Genomic DNA, 18,691 nt, shown 5'->3' on the forward strand with positions numbered 1-18,691 from the left:
AACCTGAAGGAAACAGACCGAATAAACAGTTCTCTGCACCCAAATCCCGTGGGAGGGAGAGCTAAACCTACAGAGAGGCAGACATGCCTGGGAAACCAGAAGAGACTGCACTCTGCGCACATCCAGTCGCCAGAGGAAAACACCAAACGCCATCTGGAACCCTGGTGCACGGAGGATCCCGGAAAGAGCGGCCCAGATCTTCTCTGTTGCTGCCGCCGCGGAGAGGACTTAGGCAGTACCCCACGAGCACACTTGAGCCTCGGAAACTCAGGTAGGACCAACATTTCCCCTGCAAGTAACCTGCCTGGTGAACTCAAGACACAGGCCCACAGGAACAGCTGAAGACCTGTAGAGAGGAAAAACTACACGCCCGAAAGCAGAACACTCTGTCCCCATAACTGGCTGAAAGAAAACAGGAAAACAGGTCTACAGCACTCCTGACGCACAGGCTTATAGGACAGTCTAGCCACTGTCAGAAATAGCAGAACAAAGCAACACTAGAGATAATCTGATGGCGAGAGGCAAGCGCAGGAACCCAAGCAACAGAAACCAAGACTACATGGCATCATCGGAGCCCAATTCTCCCACCAAAAAAAACATGGAATATCCAAACACACCAGAAAAGCAAGATCTAGTTTCAAAATCATATTTGATCATGATTCTGGAGGACTTCAAGAAAGACGTGAAGAACTCCCTTAGAGAACAAGTAGAAGCCTACAGAGAGGAATCGCGAAAATGCCTGAAAGAATTCCAGGAAAACATAAATAAACAAGTAGAAACCCATAGAGAGGAGACACAAAAATCCCTGAAAGAATTCCAGGAAAACACAATCAAACAGTTGAAGGAATTAAAAATGGAAATAGAAGCAATCAAGAAAGAACACATGGAAACAACCCTGGATATAGAAAATCAAAAGAAGAGACAAGGAGCTGTAGATAGAAGCTTCACCAACAGAATACAAGAGATGGAAGAGAGAATCTCGGGAGCAGAAGATTCCCTAGAAATCATTGACTCAACTGTCAAAGATAATGTAAAGCAGAAAAAGCTACTGGTCCAAAACATACAGGAAATCCAGGACTCAATGAGAAGATCAAACCTAAGGATAATAGGTATAGAAGAGAGTGAAGACTCCCACCTCAAAGGACCAGTAAATATCTTCAACAAAATCATAGAAGAAAACGTCCCTAACCTAAAAAAAGAGATACCCATAGGCATACAAGAAGCCTACAGAACTCCAAATAGATTGGACCAGAAAAGAAACACCTCCCGTCACATAATAGTCAAAACACCAAATGCACAAAATATAGAAAGAATATTAAAAGCAGTAAGGGAAAAAGGTCAAGTAACATATAATGGCAGACCTATCAGAATCACACCAGACTTTTTGCCAGAAACTATGAAGGCAGAAGATCCTGGACAGATGTCATACAGACCCGAAGATAACAAAAGTGCCAGCCCAGGTTACTGTATCCTGCAAAACTCTCAATTAACATAGATGGAGAAACCAAGATATTCCATGACAAAACCAAATTTACACAATATCTTTCTACAAATCCAGCACTACAAAGGATAATAAAGGGTAGAGCCCAACATAAGGAGGCAAGCTATACCCTAGAAGAAGCAAGAAACTAATCGTCTTGGCAACAAAACAAAGAGAAGAAAAGCACACAAACGTAACCTCACATCCAAATATGAATATAACAGGAAGCAATAATCACTATTTCTTGATATCTCTCAACACCAATGGCCTCAACTCCCCAATAAAAAGACATAGATTAAAAAACTGGATACGCAACGAGGACCCTGCATTCTGCTGCCTACAGGAAACACACCTCAGAGACAAAGACAGACACTACCTCAGAGTGAAAGGCTGGAAAACAACTTTCCAAGCAAATGGTCAGAAGAAGCAAGCTGGAGTAGCCATTCTAATACACGTGCTCCACTATGTTCATAGCAGCCTTATTTATAATAGCCAGAAGCTGGAAAGAACCCAGATACCCTTCAACAGAGGAATGGATACAGAAAATGTGGTACATCTACACAATGGGATATTACTCAGCTATCAAAAACAACGGCTTTATGAAATTCGTAGGCAAATGTTTGGAACTGGAAAATATCATCCTGAGTGATCTAACCCAATCACAGAAAGACATACATGGTATGCACTCACTGATAAGTGGCTTTTAGCCAAATGCTTGAATTACCCTAGATGCCTAGAACAAATGAAACTCAAGATGGATGATCAAAATGTGAATGCTTCACTCCTTCTCTAAAAGGGGAACAAGAATACCCTTGGCAGGGAAGAGAGAGGCAAAGATTAAAACAGAGACTGAAGGAACACCCATTCAGAGCCTGCCCCACATGTGGCCCATACATATACAGCCACCCAATTAGACAAGATGGATGAAGCAAAGAAGTGCAGACCGACAGGAGCCAGAAGTAGATCGCTCCTGAGAGACACAGCCAGAATGGGGCAAATACAGAGGCGAATGCCAGCAGCAAACCACTGAACTGAGAATAGGACCCCCATTGAAGGAATCAGAGAAAGAACTGGAAGAGCTCGAAGGGGCTCGAGACCCCATATGTACAACAATGCCAAGCAACCAGAGCTTCCAGGGACTAAGCCACTACCTAAAGACTATACATGGACTGACCCTGGACTCTGACCTCATAGGTAGCAATGAATATCCTAGTAAGAGCACCAGTGGAAGGGGAAGCCCTGGGTCCTGCTAAGAGTGAACCCCCAGGGAACTAGATTGTTGGGGGGAGGACGGCAATGGGGGAAGGGTTGGGAGGGGAACACCCATAAGGAAGGGGAGGGGGGAGGGGGATGTTTGCCCGGAAACCAAAAAATTATTATTAATTATTAAATAAATTAAAAAAATTTTTCAAAAAATAAGATTAGCAGAAAACATGACCGCATGGATAAAGTATGGCAGTGATCACATCATAAAATGTGCATCCAAGAAAAGAACACATTATCCACACAAAACACACTATCACTCTAGGTAAGCATTGGTGGCTTTGAATTTACTATTTAGCCCAGGAACTCTCGACCATGCAGAATCCATCATTAGCTGTCAGTTCTAAGAGCACAAGAGGGAACAGAACACTTGAATAAGCAAGATGGTCTAAAGAGTCAAGAGTTACAAATCAAGTTTTATTCATAAGGAATACAATTTAAAACAAAAATGATTAAAATGAATATTAATATAAATATATAAAAGTATTTTCAGATGTGAAAAATATTAACAAGAACATATAACTATGAAATAACAAAACAAAACCTTCATTTAAGATCATAACAAAAATATTTCTAAACAGCATATTCTTAGTGAACATTTAGAAGCACAGTTATATTGCTGTTTCTCCTCTAGCAGGCAAAACGGCAATGCAGTTCCCAAGTGGTCTCTCAAGTGGTGTTATCCTAAACAGAAAGAGAATAAGATATCAATCAGTCAGACTGGCTTAGTGAAAGATAAATTTAGTGTTTCTTAGCAAAAAATAAATTAAACTATGAGGGAGAGTATTCATCCAAAAAAATGTTGGTATTATTCAGGATGGCGGTCCGCAGGGGAATCCTGAGAAAGCAACCTATTCTTCAGGAGGCTCTGTTCCTGCTGTGTGTCCCATTCCAGCTCTTTTGCAATTCCTGAGACCAGGGAGAGGAAGGCAGTTATTCAGAAACTGATGTGTTGGGGACTTGCATGCTAGCTATCAGCTTGCTGCCTTCTACCCACTCAGCTCTATTTTAGGTCACCATTGATGTGTTAACTGATAACATTGCTGGTGTGTCTGTGGGCAGGGCAAAGTCTACAACAACCCTGACAGTAATGTGGGCTGCCCATCTGGGCCTCAGACTTTAACCAGTGCAAACCAAGAACAGGGCAATGGGAAGAGACCTCATTGGGTTGCAGGATGAAAGGAGAAGTCAACCTGTCACCAAGATGAAAGCCAATGACAAAGAATAATTTGCCATATGCACTCGGTTCTTATCCCTGAAAGGTGCTTCCCAACTTGGAGGTCACATGACCACAGAATATCATTTATCACAGGAACAAAACTTGTTCAAAGTGGTACATAGCATCCATTCTATCACAGGGACATGCAGTAATATGATAGGTTATTCATCTGTCACCATTTCCAGACTGCAGCTTCAAAAAGAGCACCAAAGCATAGTTGTTAATAAGTCAGTTCCTGAAAAGTGGTTGTCTTCCCAGAATACTCGTGCACAGACAGAGGAATGAACATTCCATAGCATGAGGTGGTTGTATTGTTGGAGTGTACATTATTAATGTGGTAGGGAAAGCAAACATGTATCAAATTGGCAAATGGAATCAGATAATTTTAGGCTGACACAGCTGCTTGTCCCTACCAGATGTTGCTTGGTCTGGAGGTTGCTGGTTTTCTCCTGTTCGTCTTTATCTTTCTTGTTCAAATCAAACAAAAATTTCTGTAGCAGCGGTGCAGAATCAAGCTGTTCTGCTTTGCTCTCTTTTCTGAATGGGAACAACTTCTTCTGCATACATATCTTGTCCATATGGATCCGGCTGGGCAGGTTGCTGGAAACACACACTGCATAGTTAGATCCTGCACCCTCTTCCTCCCATTCCTACTCCCAAGTCTCACAAACACGCTCTGGACCCAGATACAAGTGAAAACTTCATAGAATACATCTTGATACACACAAGGCTGCTGCACAAACATCAAACAGCCAATTCAGGGAAGACTAAATTGTTTCTGTGACACAAGTACCAAAAAGTTCATTTCTCTCCACAACAACAGGGGATATACATCTATCCATGGAAGCAAAAGGCATGGGGGGAACATTAATAAATAGTGGGCAAATACCCTCAAAGGAGGTCAGTAGAATTAAGGGAAGGTCATGTTATCCATGTGGTCCACACACTGAGTTTTGTTAAACCTGGTGTGACCGCAGAGGCCCAGTTCAGCCTATTAGCCATTTGGTGAGCTGAATAAGTACTGGTCTACCTAGAGCCTTCTGAAGATGCCTAGACACTCTGGGTATGAGTAACAGTCTCCTGTGGACCTAAAAACTGAGTCCAAAAGGCCCAGGACACAGTGATGTTTAAAGAGCACAAGACATGGAGCCAGAGCTGCTAGACCTCCAGTCAGAACAAAGGATGGCACCTGTGGGCAAAGCAGAGTTAATGGCCTCTCTGACCAGTGCTCACCGATAGAAGTTAATTTCCTTCTGGAGCTCCTGAAATTTCTCACAATGCTCGATGTTCCTCATCTCTAAGTTGTGCAGTAATGACATGACCTCCCTCTCCTTTATCTTCAATTTTTCATAAAATGGATTTGACCTGATGTAGCGGCTGGCCCTAGGAGAGTAAAACCCAATGAACATCTGCGTTTAGGAATATATGAACTCAGGCTGGGTCTTCAAGTACCCCAGCCCTGCGAGGACAATTTCTGAGTTCTACATATTGGAAGCTTCTTCAGCTTCAGAAACTTGTTATTCTGGGCCCAGGACCCCATTAGCTCGGCATCGAGATAAAGGGTTCCCAGGTTCCCTTTCTTCACTCAGAAGGGCTGGATCTGCAGTCAAGCTAGTTATGCTAACAAGGGCCTAGGCCACAGCTCTCCCACATCCAAGACCTAGAAAACTGTGATTTCATTTTTCCTGTTTTGACAACAGGAATTCTACATCCTGAATAATTAATATTGTAGAGACACACAATTCACACAATTATGGAGTTGAGAACATAAATCGCCACAAAAGTATAATCTGCCCAAATGGCACAAATATACAGACAAATGTGACCACATTGGCAAAGAAGTGTGCAGTTGAAGAGGGGCTCCCAAAACAAAGCACTCACATCACCATGAAATTGTTATACATGAATATACTCAGGAAAAAACATAGACCCCTAGATTCCAAGTGTGGGGGGAAATATAAACATATAAAAATTGTGCATATGCATGTAGGTGTGTACACACAGAGACACAGAAACTGGGACACACACACAGGAAAAGAAAAGTAAACAGTAAGAGAATGAAAAAGGGAGCGAAATATGCAAACGGAGAACACAATCAGAATCAGAAAAAATGCATGCCACATTATTGGCTCAGAGGTAAACAAAAAAGAAGGAAAAGCCCTGTGTCTCTGGCCATCTAGTCAAACATTGAGATGAACAATTTGGGATCTGTCACCTCAGGCTACTGCAACAAGAGTCCAGCACTAAGTCACCTTCCTAGCACACACCCAAACTCACAGCACCTAGAACCTTGCAAAGCTACCACCTGTCAAGGGCTTTCCAAATGCACACTGGGAACTCATGCTCCAGGAACGTTATCCCTGAATCCTCACTAAGGCCACAAGTTCAGATTTTCAGCTGGAGGCAGCAGATGAGACCATTTCCCATCTCACTCCTGACCAAGGGTCAGGTTCTGAATCTCCTCTATATCAGAAATGAGGTTTAGGACAAGTATTTTGGGAGGCACAGCTTTCTGGACCCCTACACCTTAATAGAATAAGATGTAGGTGACACTGCAGGTCCATGAATGACACAAGGCAGTTTGGAGCAATGCATACCTGTTGTTCCTGTATCTCTCTGTCACGTAAGTCAGGAGATCTCTTAGCTCATTTCTCTCCTCAGTAGCTGACTGCAGCTGTCTAATCAGTCTCTGCTCTTCTGTGTTCTCCGTGTTGGCCTCCTTGTTGATTACCACAGCGCCAGGGGATGATGTCAGTCTCCCATCGTCTGTAGGTAGAAGAACACAAGTGAACATTTTTGGGGAAACTGATGAGTGTGCATAGACCATGGCAAGCCCCAAACAGGAGGAGAGCATGTGTAGACCACAGTGTCACCACAAAGAGTTTGTTGTTGCCTAAGAGACCTCCTCAGTGGAAGTCAACTCTCCCAGCCCTCTATAGAGACCAAGAGATGTCAGATGCCGGGTGTTCCCTATGCCTGCTGACCCATGCTCCATGTACCACAGAGATGGCTTCTACAGGATTGTTATCAAGTTAACAGGGTACAACTTTCTTTCAGGACCCTCACTGCTATACTTTCAGAAGTCAGATGATAAATTCAACCTCCAAAAGATTTGAGTGATTGGAGATACTCAGATGTCCCGCACTGATACTCTAGGCCACACCATTTGGAATTTAAAAGCATTGCCGGGGATGTCATGGTCAACGGACTTATCAATTCCCCTAACTGAAACACCAAATGCCACAGAAGTGCCAATTGGTTACAGGCTGAATCTTGGTCTACCTGCTACAAATAGTTTTAGTACTGTAAAAAAATGTTTGTAACACACAAACTCTAATTTATAATGCTAAGGATGTCCCATCTCTGCCAATTAGAAAAAGTCAGAGGAGTTCTAAGAACATAAGGCCAGAAGCATCATTCTCTCCCTGATACTAAAGACAGAGATCTACTTTATTTAATGAAGCAATGAGAGTGAAGTAGATTGATGCCCTGTCTATATTCAATAAAGTTGGACACTCAGTGTCTCCTGATCGTGTTATTATATCAATGTAACATATCATATGCATGTTAAAAGTGAAGGCCAGAAGTTCACAGAATAATAACATTGGCCTTATCATATCCTCCCTTTGGGGATGGGCAAACTAATGTTCTGAAATCCTTGACTTTTAGGAATTGTGATCTTCATGGAAATTCAATTCCTTTGCAGATACTCCAGTTGTTCTGGCCTATTGCTAGACAGGTCAGCTTAAGCCTATTCTCCCTCTCACAGAAAGCGCAGCATACAATTCACAGAACTTACTCAGCATTCCCCAGGCCAGCTTTCGTTGTCCATCTTTTATTTTTGATGAAAGGCGAGATTCCCTCACTCCCGTCTGTCCAAAATCGGCGTTCACTCTCCCAAAATTCTTGCGAAGCTGGGAAAACATGTCTTCCTGTGTATCTGCCAGGCAGGGACTGAGAATACGTAGGGCACTGGTGGTTACTACAACACTGGTGACGTCACAGAGGATGCCAAGAACTCTCTAGGACACAATAGAATGTCCAAGAATGTCCCTGATGTCATGGTGAACAGACATTTCCTCCCTGCTAATAATCTCCCTGTACAGTGCATAAGCTGAGGTGCCCTTTCCTGGAGACCTTCCCAGGGCATAGCCACTGAGCAACTCCTGCTTGCAAGACCAAATTTTCGTCAAGGCTTGATTATAAAAACCTGAGTAATTCCTATGTACTTTAATGAATTTTTCCCTCTAAATCCTGCCCAAAAATATCTCATCTTAAGTCAAATTATCCTTACTCATCAATATTAGCCATTAAAAATTCCTGAGAAATAATACCAGTTTGAATAAGCAGTCAGAAGGTTCTCCTGTCTCCTTATGTACACGTGCTTGAAATCTCATCAAGAAATAGCCTGTAGGTTAGGTTGCGACATGGGTGTGTGTTATGGGAACACTCCTGAAGCCTTGTCCTTAGCTTAGCATTCGACAGTTGCCACAAAATTCCTTAGGAGAAAGAGTTGAAATCATTATGTTGTTAGGAACAGTGTGGAGTCCAATTGCCAAAGGAAAGTGAAATGTAGGAGCCAGCAATGGAGGCACCCTCATGCTGCTTGGGGGTTCTCCTCTTTTTACTAATGTCACCAAAGGAGCATTGCTCACAGGCCTCTGTAAGCTCTACCATGAGATTCTGTCTGACAGTTTGTGTCTTAGGCCTTTCACAGGGCATGCACTATCTTCTCTAAATTTAACCCCATTCTTCTAGTTTTGAGACCCAACCGGTGATTATCTCTTAGCCCTATGCCCTGTTTTGGTCCATATCACTTCCCTATCATGTCTATTCTGAAGCTCCAAGTTCAGATTTCCTCACCCTATGTTCCTCTGTAAGCCTGGAGTTCTGCCCACATACTTTCTGCAGCATATCTTGGCCTTCAGATCTTTATTATGTGCAATCGGCAGTTAGACAACACCTAAGAGATCTCTCAGTTTGTGCTGAGCTGGTGAGAAGGACAAACATCTACAAAATAGCAAACTTTATGATGGACCGTAGAAATGACAAGACAGTAATCCTGCCAGCACTTATCTCTCTTCCAGTAAAGAACTAACAATTGAAAGTTGACACACCTTAGTACAAAGGGAGCTCACCTCATCATTTCCCCTTTTACACCAAAAAAAAAAAACTTTATCTTTAACACTGATCAGCTAGATAAAATTAGAAAATTTATAGGATGCATCAGATAAGAATGACTGTCACAACATTTAGTCCATTTGTATTTGGCAAAATTGGAGAAGGTACTTCATGAACTAAATTATATTAGTGTAAAATTTTGTACCTGAATCATTTTCTCTCCCTTTTTAAGCTTTTTTATTCTCTATTTATCATAGCTTGCACTTATTAGCCATAACAACTCTCCTGAAATGAAAAACAATTTTGTTAATTTTAAATAATTTAAGGGTTTATGTCTTTCATCTTTATAATTTTACACCTCTTTTGTGGACATATTGCCATTTTTTTTCTTTTTTCAACTTCCACAAGTAGATTATCTTTTTCTCTGATATGGAGAAGGATGCAAGGGTGGACTTCAGATATGAGGTGATGGTGGATGTCAACGGAGTTGAGCTGCATGATGCGAAATTCACAGAGAACAAAAAAGGAGTTTAAAAAAACTAAAATGAGCACAGTGGGGATGAAGAAATGAATGCTTAGCATGGAAATGTTCGGCAGTAGACTCTGCATTTGTGGCCTGGGCTGGGTTTGGGTGGGGTTCTGGAGTAGTCAGAATGTTGTCTGTTCTGGTCCTTCCAGGGAAACTCCTCCCTCTTCTCTCATCCCTCCTCTGCCTCCACCTCAACCTCCAACTGCCATAACTGCCTCCTACTACAGCAGCAGCTTCTGGGCATCTGCCTTTCTGCTCAAGCAGAAGTGCTCGGGGGTCATACAAGCTTTGAAAAGTCCAGGGGAGCAGTCAGGCCATGCACACTCTGTTGTCATCCCTGTCGGGGCTCAGGATTTATGGTGCCAGAGCGGTTGTGGCGGGCATTTTGATGCTGCAGTGGGTTGTCTGTCGAGCCCCTCATTCTGGACCTCCCATGTCCCCCCTGGTCCTGTCAGTATCCTAGTTGTCACATTCCTGTGTGATGGTGACCTCGTTTTCTTTTCTGAGTCTCATGACAAGAAAAGGTTAAGAGTAAACTATCTAATCATCTCCATCTGAGACCTGAGAAGGAGAAATGTTGCCTGAAGAAACAGGAAATTCAGAGAAAATAGCTTCCAATTCTAAAGAAATGACAGAAATTGTTGGCTACCAGACAGACAGTCAGCAAATTTTTCCATGTCATTGTGGCATCCACCCTCAGTTGAACGGGTCAACGGCTCTGACAACAATCCTTTGAAGTAGGTCACTTGAAGGACTATCCTCTTTTTTTTCTCCAAAGCCTGGGACAATTGACTTCCCCATCATCCACTTCTCCACAGTCTGGACAACTTTCTGGCAGCAGTGGAGGTAAGTGGGTGGTATTTCACCCCATGGCCACTTTGCCACATTAAAGGGAACTCCAGTTAGTGTTCTTTAGTTCCCATCATCTTCTTCAGACAGACCTGGGACACTGCCAGGAGTTGAGGTCTCTCCCACTGTGAAAAGCGTTTAACTATTTGGACATCAGAAATGGCAGATTCTTCAGATCTCTAAAGGATTTGAGCACCACCTTTTTATGTAAAGTCTATATCAGTGGACAAACGTGGCTTTTTTTCAAGGGATTTACTTTCTCTGTACCTTTGAATACATTTAAAAAAAGCTAAATAAAGCTCATTTCTGTACCAACTGAACTACTACCTAACATCACTAGAACACTGATTATTTATAGTTGGATAGTACTATTTGCATTCCTTAATTATCCATGGCAGTGTACAGTAGTAATTTTATACAATTAGAATTATACACCACATTGTGAATAAGATGCAGATACTTATATCTCAAACAAGATTTCTATCATTTATGCAAATACAATTTAAATTCGAAATCCATGACATCCTGAAATATTTGAGACTTGGTGTTGCTTTCTAGTACAAAAAGAGATTGAATAATCTATGCTTTTTTATCATTTTAGCCCCTTTATCCTGCTTCCCAAAACTTCTAGATAGGAGAGAAAAGGGTTGAGGAGGGAGAGAAAATAAGTAAGACATCCCTGATTCCTTTATCCTTTACCCTTTTCACTGACCATGACCAGTAAAAACTTGCAACCAACCCACTAAATGACAATAAAAATCTATGACCCACTGCAGACAAATAATCAGCTACCCATCCTTCTTTTGAGAATCAGGGTGTCATGTTCTCTAAAGTTGTATCCCTATGAGTGTGGGGTGACAACAAGTTTTGGGGACCTTACAATAATTGGGATATTTTCCAAATCCTGTGAGATCTTGCAGTTTCATATGCTTCCAAGTCCTGAATGTGGAGATATTAACTGAAGTCCTGGCTACATTAACAATTGAAAATACAAACACACATTCATACAATTTGAGGAAGGTCACACAATATCTACCTCTTGAAGTTTGCTCAAAACAATTGTTCAGTGACTTTTTTATTTAGCTTCAGGTATCTTCTTAGTATACAGGCAGAAACGAGACAGATCGTTTGCTAAAATAATGTTAATAGCTTCTAAACCAGTCACGAATAGAGTTCCTGCAATCCTTTGAAGTCTCATTAGAGAGGCTCTATTTTGAACACTACTCACAATTCTTATGTCTCCCGTGTAGCAAACTAAAATGGACTGTTATGATCTGCTTACATTTTTCAAAAGTTTTCCCAATCCAAAGTATTCCACCCTCCTCCAAAAAACAAGAGATTCCTCACAAAAACAAGTCCACTCCCTCTGGTACCAGTTTATATATCGGTCACATTTCTGTTACTTCAAAAAAATACCATGACCAAAAGCATGTCAAGGAATACAGTGTTTCACGGTGTGGTAGCCAACCCCCAACTACAAAATTATTTCATTGTTAAGTCATAAATGTAAGGTTACTACTCTTTTGAATGGTAATGTAAATATCCTGTATAAAGTATGTCTCCTATGTGATTGCCCCAGGAAGTAGTTGCAATCAACTGGTTGAAAACTGCACCTTATGTGCGGAGGTGGTGGTTGTGGGTTTTTTGTTTTCTTTTGTTTGTTACTTTGGCCTCTTTGTCAAAACCGAGATGCTGATGAGAACATACACCAATATCTGCATCCTTTATTATCTTCCATTAGACATTGTGTTTGTTCTCATTGTATCAACAGGCTGGGTTTTTTTTTTTTACTATTCCCCAAAATGAACTTGAAATTATTAAAGATGATGCGTCCTGCAGTGTTTTACTGTCTTACTATTTGGCAGTGTCTGACTGCCCTTCATTTTTGCTTTCATTGGTTGAGATCTTTTTTTCATTCCCATGAAGCCCTGCATCAAAATTAGGACGGGATGGATTGTAGATGATTCTGGTAGGAATTCGATAAAAAATATCAGTCATATTGATACATGAAAACGAGAGGTGTCTTCATTTTCTTATTTCTTCAGTTTTTTCTTATTTTTCTTAATGTGTTCTTCGTAGGAAGTCTTCAGTTCCTTAGATTTATTACAAAATTTTTAAGGCTAGTCTGAATGGGTTTCTTTTCTTGGTATGTTTGTTGATATTTATTGTTGGTATACAGGAATTTTATTGACTTTAAAGTGATTTTAGTGAGTGGGTCTATGAGCTGTAGGAGTTTTCTAGTGGAAACATCGTGCTGTTTATATATGGATCATATCACCTGCAAATCAGAAAATTCTGAATGCTTTCCTTCATATGGACATGGCCTTTCCATCTTTCTATTTTCTGTTTTGGATAAGAATTCACATACTACTTGCATTAGATGAAAAGATTGAACACCTGTGACTTATTACTGATCTTAGGGAAATGCATTAAGATATTCTCCAGTTAGGATGCTGTTGGCCTTGTATATTTTCTTCATAATGTTAATGTATATCTTCTCCATATCCCAGATTCTCCAGGACTATTTCATGTATAACTGTGAGATTTTGCCAAAGAAATTGTCTGCCTCTAGTCAATGATCATGTTTTTCTTGTTCTTGCTTTCATGTGGTGTATTGTTTATTCATTTGTATTTGTTGAAATATTCTTGCCCCTCTGTAGTCAAGCCATCTTGATCATGGTACCTGATATGTTTGTTATACGTCTGAATTTTATTTGCCTGTATTTTATTGAGAAATTTTTCACTTAAGTATTCCTTCCAATCTTTGTTTTATAGGCTGTGAAGAGACACCATGACCAAGGGAACTTATAGAAGAAAGAGTATATTGTTGCTTTCAGTTTCAAGGATTCTGAGTTATGACTATTATGCTGAGGTACATGGCAGCAGGTAGGTCACCATGTTTCTAGAGAACTAGCTGAGAGCTTACATCTTATCTGCAAGTTGGAGACAGAGAAAGTGAGAGTTAAGTATAAATGGTATTGAATTTGGAAACCTCCAAGCCCAATCCCATAATACTCCTCCAACCAATACATATCTTATAATTCTTCCTGCACATTTCCTCTCACAAGAAACAAACATTCATACATGTGAGTTTATGTGGGCCATTATCATTCAATTCACCATATCCTACTCACAATTATCCATAGGATTTTAAACATATCAAAATAAAAATGCATTTCCCACATCCTTCAAAAATCCTTGTAGTGTTTCACAGTCTACACAGTTCAGCCAAAGAACTTCATAAAACTCCAGGCAGTCCCATAATTATTTCCCCCCTATGAAATCAAAAGGCAAATTACACACTTCCAATGTGTAATGCCGAATCATATATCTTATCATTGCCAAGGGAAATTGGGAATGTGGTGAGCCACTTCAAGGCATAATCCCAAGAGCACACACTCCAAATTCTCTCCTTCTGATAGTAGACAAAGAGATTAGACCTATTTTAAATTTTCCTTATTTATTTCTCCCCTGACCCTTTCAGTTGTTGTATTGTTTATGTTACTTACTTTCCATGAGTGTGTGTATTTTCTGTACTTTTAATTGTGTGATACCACTTTGATTCCTTTGTGATCAGATAGAATGCATGACATTACTTCAACTTTATTATATTTCCTGAGGGTTGTTTTGCATCCTTATATGTGGTCAATTTTCGAGAAAGGTCCACAGGCTGATAGAAAGTATATGTATACTTCAATGTAGTTTGTTAGGTTCATTTGCCTGACGATGTACCTTAATTCTGCTCCTCCTGTTTTGTTTATTTGCATGTGATCTGTTAGGTGGTCTGAATAGACAATTTAAACAAATCACAACCACTATTATATCTAATCTGTTGTTTCATATGTATCTGATAATGTATATATATTTTTTTTATTGTTCACACTTTTTTTTTTTATTAACTTGAGTATTTCTTATATACATTTCGAGTGTTATTCCCTTTCCCGGTTTCCGGGCAAACATCCCCCTCCCCCCTCCCCTTCCTTATGGGTGTTCCCCTCCCAACCCTCCCCCCATTGCCGCCCTCCCCCCATAGACTAGTTCACTGGGGGTTCAGTCTTAGCAGGACCCAGGGCATCTCCTTCCACTGGTGCTCTTACTAGTATATTCATTGCTACCTATGGGGTCAGGGTCCAGGGTCAGTCCATGTATAGTCTTTAGGTAGTGGCTTAATCCCTGGAAGCTCTGGTTGCTTGGCATTGTTGTACTTTTGGGGTCTCGAGCCCCTTCAAGCTCTTCCAGTTCTTTCTCTGATTCCTTCAATAGGGGACCTATTCTCAGTTCAGTGGTTTGCTGCTGGCATTCGCCTCTGTATTTGCTGTATTCTGGCTGTGTCTCTCAGGAGCTATCTACATCCAGCTCCTGTCGGTCTGCACTTCTTTGCTTCATCCATCTTGTCTAATTGGGTGGCTGTATATGTATGGGCCACCTGTGGGGCAGGCTCTGAATGGGTGTTCCTTCAGTCTCTGTTTTAATCTTTGCCTCTCCCTTCCCTGCCAAGGGTATTCTTTTTCCTCATTTAAAGAAGGAGTGAAGCATTCACATTTTGATCATCCGTCTTGAGTTTCGTTTGTTCTAGGGATCTAGGGTAATTCAAGCATTTGGGCTAATAGCCACTTATCAATGAGTGCATACCATGTATGTCTTTCTGTGATTGGGTTAGCTCACTCAGGATGATATTTTCCAGTTCCAACCATTTGCCTACGAATTTCATAAACTCGTTATTTTTGATAGCTGAGTAATATTCCATTGTGTAGATGTACCACGTTTTCTGTATCCATTCCTCTGTTGAAGGGCATCTGGGTTCTTTCCATTTTCTGGCTATTATAAATAAGGCTGCTATGAACATAGTGGAGCACGTGTCTCTTTTATATGTTGAGGCATCTTTTGGGTATATGCCCAAGAGAGGTATAGCTGGATCCTCAGGCAGTTCAATGTCCAATTTTCTGAGGAACCTCCAGACTGATTTCCAGAATGGTTTTACCAGTCTGCAATCCCACCAACAATGGAGGAGTGTTCCTCTTTCTCCACATCCTCGCCAGCATCTGCTGTCACCTGAGTTTTTGATCTTAGCCAATCGCACTGGTGTGAGGTGAAATCTCAGGGTTGTTTTGATTTGCATTTCCCTTATGACTAAAGATGTTGAACATTTCTTTAGGTGTTTCTCTGCCATTCGGCATTCCTCAGCTGTGAATTCTTTGTTTAGCTCTGAACCCCATTTTTTAATAGGGTTATTTGTTTCCCTGCGGTCTAACTTCTTGAGTTCTTTGTATATTTTGGATATAAGGCCTCTATCTGTTGTAGGATTGGTAAAGATCTTTTCCCAATCTGTTGGTTGCCGTTTTGTCCTAACCACAGTGTCCTTTGCCTTACAGAAGCTTTGCAGTTTTATGAGATCCCATTTGTCGATTCTTGATCTTAGAGCATAAGCCAGTGGTGTTTTGTTCAGGAAATTTTTTCCAGTGCCCATGTGTTCCAGATGCTTCCCTAGTTTTTCTTCTATTACTTTGAGTGTGTCTAGTTTGATGAGGAGGTCCTTGATCCACTTGGACTTAAGCTTTGTACAGGGTGATAAGCATGGATCGATCTGCATTCTTCTACATGTTGACCTCCAGTTGAACCAGCACCATTTGCTGAAAATGCTATCTTTTTTCCATTGGATGGTTTTGGCTCCTTTGTCAAAAATCAAGTGACCATAGGTGTGTAGGTTCATTTCTGGGTTTTCAATTCTATTCCATTGGTCTATCTGTCTGTCTCTGTACCAATACCATGCAGTTTTTATCACTATTGCTCTGTAATACTGCTTGAGTTCAGGGATAGTGATTCCCCCTGAAGTCCTTTTATTGTTGAGGATAGCTTTAGCTATCCTGGGTTTTTTGTTATTCCAGATGAATTTGCAAATTGTTCTGTCTAACACTTTGAAGAAATGGATTGGTATTTTGATGGGGATTGCATTGAATCTGTAGATTGCTTTTGGTAAAATGGCCATTTTTACTATATTTTTTTTTATTAATTTGAGTATTTCTTATATACATTTCAAGTGTTATTCCCTATCCCGGTTTCCGGGCAAACATCCCCCTCCCCCCTCCCCTTCCTTATGGGTGTCCCTCTCCCAACCCTCCCCCCATTGCCGCCCTCCCCCCATAGTCTAGTTCACTGGGGGTTCAGTCTTAGCAGGACGCAGGGCTTCCCCTTCCACTGGTGCTCTTACTCGATATTCATTGCTACCTATGGGGTCAGAGTCCAGGGTCAGTCCATGTATAGTATTTAGGTAGTGGCTTAGTCCCTGGAAGCTCTGGTTGCTTGGCATTGTTGTACTTTTGGGGTCTCGAGCCCCTTCAAGCTCTTCCAGTTCTTTCTCTGATTCCTTCAACGGGGGACCTATTCTCAGTTCAGTGGTTTGCTGCTGGCATTCGCCTCTGTATTTGCCATATTCTGGCTGTGTCTCTCAGGAGCGATATACATCCGGCTCCTGTCGGTCTGCACTCTTTGCTTCATCCATCTTGTCTAATTGGGTGGCTGTATATGTATGGGCCACCTGTGGGGCAGGCTCTGAATGGGTGTTCCTTCAGTCTCTGTTTTAATCTTTGCCTCTCCCTTCCCTGCCAAGGGTATTCTTTTTCCTCATTTAAAGAAGGAGTGAAGCATTCACATTTTGATCATCCGTCTTGAGTTTCGTTTGTTCTAGGGATCTAGGGTAATTCAAGCATTTGGGCTAATAGCCACTTATCAATGAGTGCATACCATGTATGTCTTTCTGTGATTGGGTTAGCTCACTCAGGATGATATTTTCCAGTTCCAACCATTTGCCTACGAATTTCATAAAGTCATTGTTTTTGATAGCTGAGTAATATTCCATTGTGTAGATGTACCACATTTTCTGTATCCATTCCTCTGTTGAAGGGCATCTGGGTTCTTTCCAGTTTCTGGCTATTATAAATAAGGCTGTGATGAACATAGTGGAGCACGTGTCTCTTTTATATGTTGAGGCATCTTTTGGGTATATGCCCAAGAGAGGTATAGCTGGATCCTCAGGCAGTTCAATGTCCAATTTTCTGAGGAACCTCCAGACTGATTTCCAGAATGGTTTTACCAGTCTGCAATCCCACCAACAATGGAGGAGTGTTCCTCTTTCTCCACATCCTCGCCAGCATCTGCTGTCACCTGAGTTTTTGATCTTAGCCATTCTCACTGGTGTGAGGTGAAATCTCAGGGTTATTTGATTTGCATTTCCCTTATGACTAAAGATGTTGAACATTTCTTTAGGTGTTTCTCAGCCATTCGGCATTCCTCAGCTGTGAATTCTTTGTTTATGCTCTAAGATCAAGAATCTACAAATGGGATCTCATAAAACTGCAAAGCTTCTGTAAGGCAAAGGACACTGTGGTTAGGACAAAACGGCAACCAACAGATTGGGAAAAGATCTTTCCCAGTCCTACAACAGATAGAGGCCTTATATCCAAAATATACAAAGAACTCAAAAAGTTAGACCGCAGGGAAACAAATAACCCTATTAAAAAATGGGGTTCAGAGCTAAACCATTCTTCCTTTCTTCTTTGGTAGCTTCTTCTTCCTTCTTCCCTCCTAGTGATCCTCTCTAGCAAAGCCCTCAAAAACTCACCTCCACCATCTCTCTGCTGTGCTTCTTTATAATCACAATTAACTGGGAGCAGAGTCACTTTTTTGGGAGGTTTAACCAGTCTTACTTTCTACCAATTTACCAATTAGCTTTAAAATACATGCAGAATTAGGTCAGTCCCCTACAGGGTTTTCTTTTCTTTCTTTCTTTTCTTTTTTTTTTTTTTTTTGGTTGGTTTAATTTTTCCTTTACCTTTTTACTTTTTATTTGATTTTTGGCTATCTCTTATTAATTGTTTATTTTATTTATTTACATTTCCAATGTTGTTCCTCTCTCCAAAATCCCCTAATGAAGCCTATCATCACATTTCTGCTCAGCTTTCCCTATATAACAGTGCTCCCCAACTCACACATATCCATTCCCACCTCACACCTCTAGGATCTCCATTTGGTGGGGCAACAGGCGTAGCAGAATCATGGTCCTACAACCACATTGATACAAAATAAATCAATCCTCATACACAGTACCTAGGACCATAGACCCATACTTGTATACAAGTTGGCTGGCAGTTAAATCCCTAGGAGCTGTGGGTTTGGTCACAGAGGGTCTGGTTAGATATTAAAGACCAATGATTGCTGCTTTCTCTTCTTTTTC

This window comes from Rattus norvegicus, chromosome 8 (genome assembly GCF_036323735.1).
Source record: "Rattus norvegicus strain BN/NHsdMcwi chromosome 8, GRCr8, whole genome shotgun sequence".
NCBI classification, from domain to species: domain Eukaryota; kingdom Metazoa; phylum Chordata; class Mammalia; order Rodentia; family Muridae; genus Rattus; species Rattus norvegicus.